Source organism: Sinocyclocheilus rhinocerous, unplaced genomic scaffold (genome assembly GCF_001515625.1).
Source record: "Sinocyclocheilus rhinocerous isolate Xijiao unplaced genomic scaffold, SAMN03320098_v1.1 scaffold618, whole genome shotgun sequence".
Lineage (NCBI taxonomy): Eukaryota > Metazoa > Chordata > Actinopteri > Cypriniformes > Cyprinidae > Sinocyclocheilus > Sinocyclocheilus rhinocerous.
In genome coordinates, this window is record NW_015633530.1 from 139,003 (window position 1) to 151,396 (window position 12,394).

Here is a 12,394-nt window from a genome sequence, read left to right on the forward strand (position 1 = left end):
TCTCTTTTCAAGTAAAATATGAGTCTTTATGGAAGTATTGGTATATGCACAATATCAAAATAGATAAATTGGACATACATTCAGTCATGTCTGACAACTTGACAAATATGTTGTCAATACCATTAAAATTAAGATAAAAAATAATGGTCTATAAGTATTTAGGGGATTACAGTTTTTGCATACTTATTATATTGGGCTTTATTAAACTTGATGAAAAAAATGAATTTATATGCAATTTTTTACTACAAGTCAATTTAATGAACCATTTTCTCAGTCTTTAAACTGAGATCTTGAAGGATTTGATATACTGTGGCTCCCTCGTGTGGACAACATTAGTATTATGGCTTTCATCTCTGAATCACATTAATATAAATGGCTGATATTTTTTGAATGATTACACGTTTAATGATTACTTTACTAACAATACACCCACATTAAACTCACTGATTCGTGGGATCTTATTTCATGCTTTAACTGTTGAATTTTCAACTTCCATTTTTTAGCTAAGTAATAATGATACATTATTATGTCACTTTTTAAATGGTTAACAATTGCATTCAGTCCCGCTGCCTGCATGAACAGTGTGATTCAGTTTGTTTGCCCCCCCCCAAATCTTTTTTAGCACCAGCCGCCACTGTCTGTTACAAAAACTTAAATATGAAATGTTTTGTGGTTTCATGCAGTGTTGCTTTATTATCAGAGATACTATTATAGTTTTTGTTAATATTCTGAATTAGATTTTATTTTTATATTTTCTGCTTTCATTTTAATTTTAAAGTAATTTTGTTTTGTTTTAGTTTTGTCTATAGTTTTTTTTATTAATTTTGTTTATTTCAGTTTTAGTTGTTTTAGAACATCAAGTTAAACTAAATGAAAATGAGAACTATCTGAAATAAATTTCAGATTTAATTAACAAATAAAAGTACAATTATTTAAAAAAATAAAATCTTAAAATGTCACCCTTTTTACATTCAAAAACGATTAATTAGTTAAAGTTATGCATTTATTTAATTACCACCGTTTTTGCACAGAATAAAAAAAACAAAAAAAAAAACAGTTGTCTATTATTGTTCAAATTGTAATAAATGATTAAATTGGTAAATGAATTCAGATGATTACTGAAATTTAATTAAAGCATTAAAATGGAATTCAGGAAAATTTTAAACTTCACTTGTATTTGTTGCTTGGTCATTAAACTGAGGCAAAGGACGCGTTGTCAGGTACGATGCGAAGCGGATTTATAGCTGTTATAAATTCACTGTAAACCACGGCTTCATGGGGCTTATTGCTTTTATAAAACGGTTATTCCATATACATAGTAAGGTTTCACAAAATAAAACGGAGCAAATAAAGTGTAATGATATTAATAAAAACAGTATTCTTCCACCAAACAATGTAGTTCCTCAGAAACAGTTGTGGTTGCTACAAAGTGGTTGCCGAGCAACAGACAAACGTAAACAAAGGTGTATGTTACTTTGTAGAGTCATTAACAACAGCTTCGAACATGGCTCAGCCAATCAGAATCAAGCACCGGAACTCTCCGCTTTATAATGAATGGGTTTGTACGGTAGAACTGAATCTAGTTGTTGAGGAGTTTGTAGTGTAAAGCGCTTTATCAGTACTCATGTATGAGCAGACCTTGCGTCTCTTCTTGTCCGTCTCCTTGTACAGGTGCAGTCTGAGGCTGCGGATGGCCGGCAGGTTGTTGAACTCGAAGTGTTCGCCCCAGAACACGGTGTCTGTGCGCGGTTTGCTGGTGGTTCGCGCGTACAGCATGTCATCCAGACACAGCTCGCAGTAATAGCGCTTCTTCGGAGGAAGATCACGGGCCTCGATGATCCACAGCTTCAGCACGTTTTCAACACGACGGCTGTTATCCTGCAGCCACACAGGGGAAATCAAAAAATCATTACCGCATTTAATAACAACGCTTTAAAAAGGTTTTCTGTGCTTGTGAAGTGTAGAGCAGGGTTATCATCGTTGACTAAAGCTACTAAAAACATTTTTGTGAACTGGAATAAAGCTGATATAAAATAAATATTACGTGAAAAAAATTTGAAATGTTGCCTGAAATAAGTTTAAATTGAAGAAAAAAAAGTTAAAACTAAAACTGAAAAAAAAAATAACTCAATAATAGTTTTATTTAAAAAAATAAATGCTAATAAAAATGACAAAAGCATGTACCAAAACTACAAAAAATTAAATTAAAATTGACAAAAAAAATTAAATCTGTTTGAATTATTAATAAAAACTATAATAGTATATAAAGAATACTAAAATTTGGTATTGAAATACTAAATGAAAAAAAAAAGTAAATTAAAAGAAAATTTGAAATGTTGGCTTGGCAAACAAGTTAAAGCAATAAAATTACAAACGGGAAATAAGTAAAAACTAAAACTGAAAAAAAAAAAAAAAATTTAATCTCAATAGTAATATAAAAACAAAAACTAATAAAAATGACAATAGCAAAATAGCTACATCAAAATTACTAAAAATCAAGTAAAAAAAAGCGAATTCAAAATATTAATATAAACTATAAAAGTATATAAATAATGTTAAAATGTGGTATAGAGCCAAAAAAAAAAAAAAACAGTTTTGAATGTCCTGGTTTGTCTTATAAATGTTCTGAGACTTCATTAAAAGACTCCATGTCATTCAGTATTATTGCTGTTGATGACTGTAGTTTTGAGCTCATCTATATGAATGTGAGCTACTGTAAGAAGACAAATGATCTTTCATCACATTTACTATCTACAGTCCATATCATTGTGCACACACGGGCGTATATTAACATCTGTCCCATTAAACGCTCGGTGACTGATGCAGTGATGTAAAGTGTGACGGTACCTTGTTGGGTTTGATGGCTCGCTGCAGGTTCTCGATCCATTTGTCCCTCTCAGCAGCGGAGCGGCACGCAAAACACTTGGTGCCCGATGCAGTGGTCACCTGAAGCACAGAAGACGAGCGAAGCGTCAGAGACATCCTCACAGAAAACACTCTTTCATTAAGCATCAGACGTCAGATTTGGTGCACTTTTGTATAATTTTTGAGCTGAGAATTTTACTGGTTTGAGTTTTTTTTGTAAGCATTCATAAAGTATACAGTCTGTGTTTTATTGTCATGTGTTGTGAAAAACCAAAGTCAATAAAAATGTTCAATTTGTTATTTTAACACTGTTATTCTCCTGTGAAGCTGCTCTATTTAAATTGTGTAAAGCGCAAAAGAAATAAATGTGACTCGACTTGAATGATAGAAACTGGAATCATGTGATTCCAGAATTTTTTGCATTTTCTTCATTAAAAACAATAGTTATTTACGAGCGAAAAATTGATTGACATCTGTTTATTTACATTACAAGTTTACAGTGATGTAATTATTAATAATTACTTATTAAAAGTAAGCATTTAATTAATTATGCTTTTTAAATAATTTGGTAACATTTTTTAACATTAGTTATTATTGCATTAGTTAACAATGACCACTATATTTTTTACAGAATTTATTAACTCTTGTTAATGTTAAGTTATTAAAAACTTCATGTTAGTTCACAGTGCATTAAATAATATTAACAAATACAACTTTTAATCTTAAAAAAGTCTTAGTAAATGCAGAAATTAACATTTTTTAGATAATTTTAGAATTATTTTTGGATGAACTATCCGTTTAATAAATAATATTATACAACATTTAATTGTAAAAACTGGAATAAAGCCGATATAAAATAAATATTATGTGAAAAAAATTTGAAATGTTGCCTGAAATAAATTTTAATTGAAGCAAAAAAAAAAAAAATTTAAAACTATAAATAAATACAAACTAAAACTGAAATAAAAAATTAACTCTCAATAAGTTTTACTTAAAAAACTAAAGCTAATAAAAATTACAAAAGCATGAACAAAAACTACAAAAAATTTAAATAAAAATCTATTTGAATTATTAATAAAATCTATAATAGTATATAAACAACACAAAAATTTAGTATTGAAAAAAAAGAAGAAAAAACTAAATAAAATTAGAAACACTGTCTTGGCAACTAAACGAACTAAGTTTAAGTTAAAGCAATCAAATTTTATTAGTAAATGTAAACAAAAATAATACAATTAGGAATAATTGAGATTACTAAATGTTTTCGGATTATTTTTAAGTTTTACTTCATGTGTAATAATGTAGCTTAACTAACATTAACAAATGCAACCTTACTGAAAAGTGTTACCCAATAGCTCCTCTTGTAAGGAGCTAACACTGAATTAGTTAGTCGTGTTGTGTTATTCTCTAATAGTCTGGAGGGTGGTGAGGGTTTGGCCAAGACCTGTAGATCTCAGGTGTATTCAGAGAGCATCACACAGACAGACCTCGAAGCAGTACTCCTGGCCGAGGATGCTGGAGTGGACGGGTTTGATGATGGCATCCTCGTCCAGCGTGAGGTCCAGAGCCTCGGCCGCGCTGCTGGGAGACAGCAGGGACTCGTGAGAGTGAGACTCCTTGAAGCTCTGCATGAGACGCGTCCTGCACACACACAGACGGACAGACGGCACGCTCTACATGTGCTGTACATCTCTGACTCACTGAAGCACAATGGGAGAGTGAGTCACTGCAGCAGTGTATGTGTGTGTGTGTGTGAGTGTGAGAGAGAGTGCGTGTGTGAGTGTGTGTGTGTGTGTGTGAGTGTGACACACACAGAGTCATTGTTAGCGTAGGACGCTCCTGCTGCAGGTGTGTGATGGTAGAGTTCCCCAGCAGAGGGCGCAGTGAGTCAGTGACGCTGTTCCTGGACCGTGACTCACTGCAGCTGCTGCCCATGCGACGCTCGCTGTACTGTGTGTGTGTGTGTGACTCAGTGATCACTTCACTTATAGCACACGCTCAAACTGATATTAAAGGGGTCATGAACTGAGAAATCAAAATTCCCTTGATCTTTTGACATATTAGAGGTCAATGTAGTATAAAAACAGTAAGTTTCAGAACTCAAAACTTTCTCGTTAGTCTAAACCAGGGGTGTCCAAACTTTTCCTAAAGAGGGCCGGATTCGACGATGTGGAAACACTGGGGGGCCGGATGCACACTTTATGATATAATAGTGTGGCTAAACTCCGCCTCCACAGAAGAAGAGCAACACCTGCTTCTATATCACTGCCAGTTTAGCCCCGCCCACCGATTCTACAGCACTGCCTGTTTAGCCCCGCCCACAGATTCTACAGCACTGACCGTTTAGCCCCGCCCACCGATTCTACAGCACCGCTCGTTTAGCCCCGCCCACCGATTCTACATCACCGCCTGTTCAGCCCCGCCCACAATTTTTATAGCACTGTCCGTTAAGCCCCACCCACAGATTCTACATCACTGCCTGTTTAGCCCCACCCACAGATTCTACATCATCGCCTGTTTAGCCCCGGCCACAGATTCGTGCATGTATTGTAAATAACAAAGGAGGCAAACACAGGTCTACGCAGCGATTAAACGATAAACATGCTCTAAAACATCAAGACGCTGTTCAGTGTCTTTGCATCGCCTTCCTTCTGATCCCAACTTTAGGAAAGAGTGGATAAACTTTATTTTTAATGAAGATCCGGACCGCGTCAGTAAGAACTTGGGCCTTTGTTCACTTCATTTCACTGCGGATTCATTTACAAACAAGGCACAACTCAACGCAGGATTTTCAGCTTTTGTCTTCTCCAGATGTTAACTGATGGACTGGAGTGCTGTGGATTACTTGTGGATTATTGTGATGTTTTTATCAGCTGTTTGGACTCTCATTCTGACGGCACCCATTCACTGCAGAGCATCCATTGCCGAGACACTGATGCAATGCTACATTTCTACAACTCTGATGAAGAAACAAACTCATCCTAATCTCAGATGGCCTGAGGATGAGAACATTTACAGATTATTTTGATCAAAGAGTTTCTTCATAAATAATAGTACAGATGAATCATTCACATTAGACTGAGGTTATCATAGTTGGGTAAACGTCTAATAGAGGTGAACGGAAACTACAACAAATATAATTTTTGTGCTCTTAATTTGCTCCAGTAGCAAAAGAACAAAATCCAAAATAGCATTTCTATGCCTTAATATGCAACAAGAAAATAAACAGGGTCAGATTTGATTTCATGCCAACTTTAAAAGGAATAATCCACCAAAACGGCTCATTCACTCTGATCGCTGCTGGAAAAGAGCAGCAGGAACATTCTGACAAACATCTGCTTTAGTGCTCCACTGAGGAAAGACAGTCATGCAGGTCTGAACATCAGTAAATGATGACAGAATGATGATTTTTGAGTGACCGGTCTGGTTTGAACACCTCAACGCTGATGTTTACTCCTGGGAAGGTCCTGCTTATGAGTTTCTGGTTGGAACAAAATGCACAATTTTATATTCCTTTCTCTCCCGTCATGTTTCCTGGTAGGATTTACCACTATTCTTCATCAACCCAACTGTACAATTAACAAACCCAATTGGCATGAACAGCAATTAGCTTCAGCCATGACTCTTTAATTGATGTTGGAGCTCAAATAAAAGTTTCCCCGCTGGTAATCTGACACTGATGTGGCGTTCAGATGTTCTCCTCTCATCAACACAATCACGCTCACGTACCGCAGTATCTGATTTCAGCGCGGTGAAAAGAATGACGGGAGATTTTTAAAAATGGAAATGTCCTACTTTCCACTTCTGAAGTCGTGATTACGAGTTTGCTGCGCTCAAGTGCTTTGTCGTCGGAGAGAATAGGAATCACAAAGGACACCTGGTTCATTCTTGCCTACTTTTTTGGTAGAAATCTTATGAAAGCCAAAATGTATAGAAGATATTTAAAGGTATAGTTCATCCAAAAATGAAAATTAGCCCATGATTTACTCACCCTCAAGCCATCCGAGGTGTGTATGACTTTCTGCTTTCAGACGAATCCAATCTGAGTTATATTAAAAATTGTCCTGGCTCTTCCAAGCTTTATAACGGCAGTGAATGGGTGTTATTTTTCAATAGTCCAAAAGAAGTCCAATAAAGTGCATCCATCCATCATAAAAAGTGCCTCACACGGCTCCGGGGGGTGAATAAAGGCCTCCTGTAGCCAATCAATGCGTTTGTGTAAGAAAAATATCCATATTTAAAACTTTATAAACAGTAATCTCTAGCTGGAATGAACACGCGTACGACAGTTAGCGGAAGCTAGAGATTATGGCTTATGAAAAATAACACCCATTCACTGCCATTATAAAGCTCGGAAAGGCAATGACATTTTTAATATAACTCAGATTGGATTCGTCTGAAAGCAGAAAGTCATACACACCTCGGATGGCTTGAGGGTGAGTAAATCATGGGCTAATTTTCATTTTTGGGAGAACTATCCCTTTAATCAATATCCAATGGATTTTGAATAAAATGCAGCATCCCATTCATTAACAAACATATTAACGTCAATCTAGATTGTCATTTCTGGAATTTCTGTCAAATAAATGCCATGTAAAATACATACATTATTCATCAAATGGTTATTTTTACATGTACACTGTAATTTTTTTCTAATTAAAGTTGTAAATAAAACAAAGATTACTGGAGTATGTTTTACAAGAAAATTATATTTCAGTGTTTCTACTCATTCACAAGTTGTAAATAAAACAGATTATAAAAGTACATTTGACAAGAAATTACTATCTCTGTTTTTCTACTTCAAAATATCATGTTTAATTCAATGCCATTTCTTCTGAATTACTTGTGAAATTCACTAGCAAGTTCTTCTTCTACACAAGTTTTTTCAGTGTAAATATACATGACCATAACAGGAAGAGAAAGCAATGTACGCTGAAAAAATTGAAGCAGAATTTACTTGAAAAAACCTAGGAATCAATTTTCACTCAGAAATTGCTAGTAAATTTCCCAAATTATTAGAAAGAAATGGCAAGTAACACACAGACTTAAACATGAAATTCTGGAGCAGGCAAACTATTTTCTTGTAAAATCTACTCTAGTAATCTTTTTTTAAAATGTACAACTTAGAAATATCAAGTTGTACATTTAATGAGCGGACTGGGGAAGGAATTGATGGATTATTGATTATATTATTGTTATCAAGTAATAAAATGCACATCTTTACAATTTTTATCTTTCTAATTTTATATACTATTTTCAGTTAAGAAATTTGCACATGCTTGCAACATTTCTGTAGGAGCGAACTAAAAAAAACAACCCACACAAAACACGACTAAAACACCAACCTGAAAATACATGCTGAATCCTCTGATGAAACACTTACCACAACACATGCTGAACACACACACACACACACACACTCTCACACGCACACACACACACACACTCACGCACTCACACACTCTCACACACACACGCACTCACACACACACACACGCACTCACTCACTCACACACACACACACACTCTCTCTCACACACACACACACACACTCTCTCTCACACACACACACACACACTCTCTCTCACACACACACACACACACTCTCTCTCACACACACACACACACACTCTCTCTCACACACACACACACACACTCTCTCTCACACACACACACACACACTCTCTCTCACACACACACACACACACTCTCTCTCACACACACACACACACACTCTCTCTCACACACACACACACACACTCTCTCTCACACACACACACACACACTCTCTCTCACACACACACACACACACTCTCTCTCACACACACACACACACACTCTCTCTCACACACACACACACACACTCTCTCTCACACACACACACACACACTCTCTCTCACACACACACACACACACTCTCTCTCACACACACACACACACACTCTCTCTCACACACACACACACACACTCTCTCTCACACACACACACACACACTCTCTCTCACACACACACACACACACTCTCTCTCACACACACACACACACACTCTCTCTCACACACACACACACACACTCTCTCTCACACACACACACACACACTCTCTCTCACACACACACACACACACTCTCTCTCACACACACACACACACACTCTCTCTCACACACACACACACACACTCTCTCTCACACACACACACACACACTCTCTCTCACACACACACACACACACTCTCTCTCACACACACACACACACACTCTCTCTCACACACACACACACACACTCTCTCTCACACACACACACACACACTCTCTCTCACACACACACACACACACTCTCTCTCACACACACACACACACACTCTCTCTCACACACACACACACACACTCTCTCTCACACACACACACACACACTCTCTCTCACACACACACACACACACTCTCTCTCACACACACACACACACACTCTCTCTCACACACACACACACACACTCTCTCTCACACACACACACACACACTCTCTCTCACACACACACACACACACTCTCTCTCACACACACACACACACACTCTCTCTCACACACACACACACACACTCTCTCTCACACACACACACACACACTCTCTCTCACACACACACACACACACTCTCTCTCACACACACACACACACACTCTCTCTCACACACACACACACACACTCTCTCTCACACACACACACACACACTCTCTCTCACACACACACACACACACTCTCTCTCACACACACACACACACACTCTCTCTCACACACACACACACACACTCTCTCTCACACACACACACACACACTCTCTCTCACACACACACACACACACTCTCTCTCACACACACACACACACACTCTCTCTCACACACACACACACACACTCTCTCTCACACACACACACACACACTCTCTCTCACACACACACACACACACTCTCTCTCACACACACACACACACACTCTCTCTCACACACACACACACACACTCTCTCTCACACACACACACACACACTCTCTCTCACACACACACACACACACTCTCTCTCACACACACACACACACACTCTCTCTCACACACACACACACACACTCTCTCTCACACACACACACACACACTCTCTCTCACACACACACACACACACTCTCTCTCACACACACACACACACACTCTCTCTCACACACACACACACACACTCTCTCTCACACACACACACACACACTCTCTCTCACACACACACACACACACTCTCTCTCACACACACACACACACACTCTCTCTCACACACACACACACACACTCTCTCTCACACACACACACACACACTCTCTCTCACACACACACACACACACTCTCTCTCACACACACACACACACACTCTCTCTCACACACACACACACACACTCTCTCTCACACACACACACACACACTCTCTCTCACACACACACACACACACTCTCTCTCACACACACACACACACACTCTCTCTCACACACACACACACACACTCTCTCTCACACACACACACACACACTCTCTCTCACACACACACACACACACTCTCTCTCACACACACACACACACACTCTCTCTCACACACACACACACACACTCTCTCTCACACACACACACACACACTCTCTCTCACACACACACACACACACTCTCTCTCACACACACACACACACACTCTCTCTCACACACACACACACACACTCTCTCTCACACACACACACACACACTCTCTCTCACACACACACACACACACTCTCTCTCACACACACACACACACACTCTCTCTCACACACACACACACACACTCTCTCTCACACACACACACACACACTCTCTCTCACACACACACACACACACTCTCTCTCACACACACACACACACACTCTCTCTCACACACACACACACACACTCTCTCTCACACACACACACACACACTCTCTCTCACACACACACACACACACTCTCTCTCACACACACACACACACACTCTCTCTCACACACACACACACACACTCTCTCTCACACACACACACACACACTCTCTCTCACACACACACACACACACTCTCTCTCACACACACACACACACACTCTCTCTCACACACACACACACACACTCTCTCTCACACACACACACACACACTCTCTCTCACACACACACACACACACTCTCTCTCACACACACACACACACACTCTCTCTCACACACACACACACACACTCTCTCTCACACACACACACACACACTCTCTCTCACACACACACACACACACTCTCTCTCACACACACACACACACACTCTCTCTCACACACACACACACACACTCTCTCTCACACACACACACACACACTCTCTCTCACACACACACACACACACTCTCTCTCACACACACACACACACACTCTCTCTCACACACACACACACACACTCTCTCTCACACACACACACACACACTCTCTCTCACACACACACACACACACTCTCTCTCACACACACACACACACACTCTCTCTCACACACACACACACACACTCTCTCTCACACACACACACACACACTCTCTCTCACACACACACACACACACTCTCTCTCACACACACACACACACACTCTCTCTCACACACACACACACACACTCTCTCTCACACACACACACACACACTCTCTCTCACACACACACACACACACTCTCTCTCACACACACACACACACACTCTCTCTCACACACACACACACACACTCTCTCTCACACACACACACACACACTCTCTCTCACACACACACACACACACTCTCTCTCACACACACACACACACACTCTCTCTCACACACACACACACACACTCTCTCTCACACACACACACACACACTCTCTCTCACACACACACACACACACTCTCTCTCACACACACACACACACACTCTCTCTCACACACACACACACACACTCTCTCTCACACACACACACACACACTCTCTCTCACACACACACACACACACTCTCTCTCACACACACACACACACACTCTCTCTCACACACACACACACACACTCTCTCTCACACACACACACACACACTCTCTCTCACACACACACACACACACTCTCTCTCACACACACACACACACACTCTCTCTCACACACACACACACACACTCTCTCTCACACACACACACACACACTCACGCACTCACACACTCTCACACACACACGCACTCACACACAGACACTCACACACTCACGCACACACTCACGCACACACGCACTCTCACACACACACGCACATGCACTCACACACACACACTTAATTATCTATCTAAATGGGGACATTCTATAAACTTCTTTTGTTTTGATATACAGTTTTGACATACTAACTGTAATGAAAAACTTTCTGTATTTTTAGCATTAAAAAACTTTTAAAAAGGAGGACATCCCCAAAATATGGTTAAGTAGGAACACACACACACTCTCACACACACACACACACACACAC

General features: G+C 39.6%; 1 pseudogene; it reads right to left on the bottom strand.

The window, feature by feature from the left end:
* LOC107744215 (ras/Rap GTPase-activating protein SynGAP-like) overlaps positions 1-4,511 on the bottom strand; it is a 35,471-nt pseudogene extending 30,960 nt beyond the window's left edge.
* Between the last annotated feature and the right edge of the window lie 7,883 nt (positions 4,512-12,394).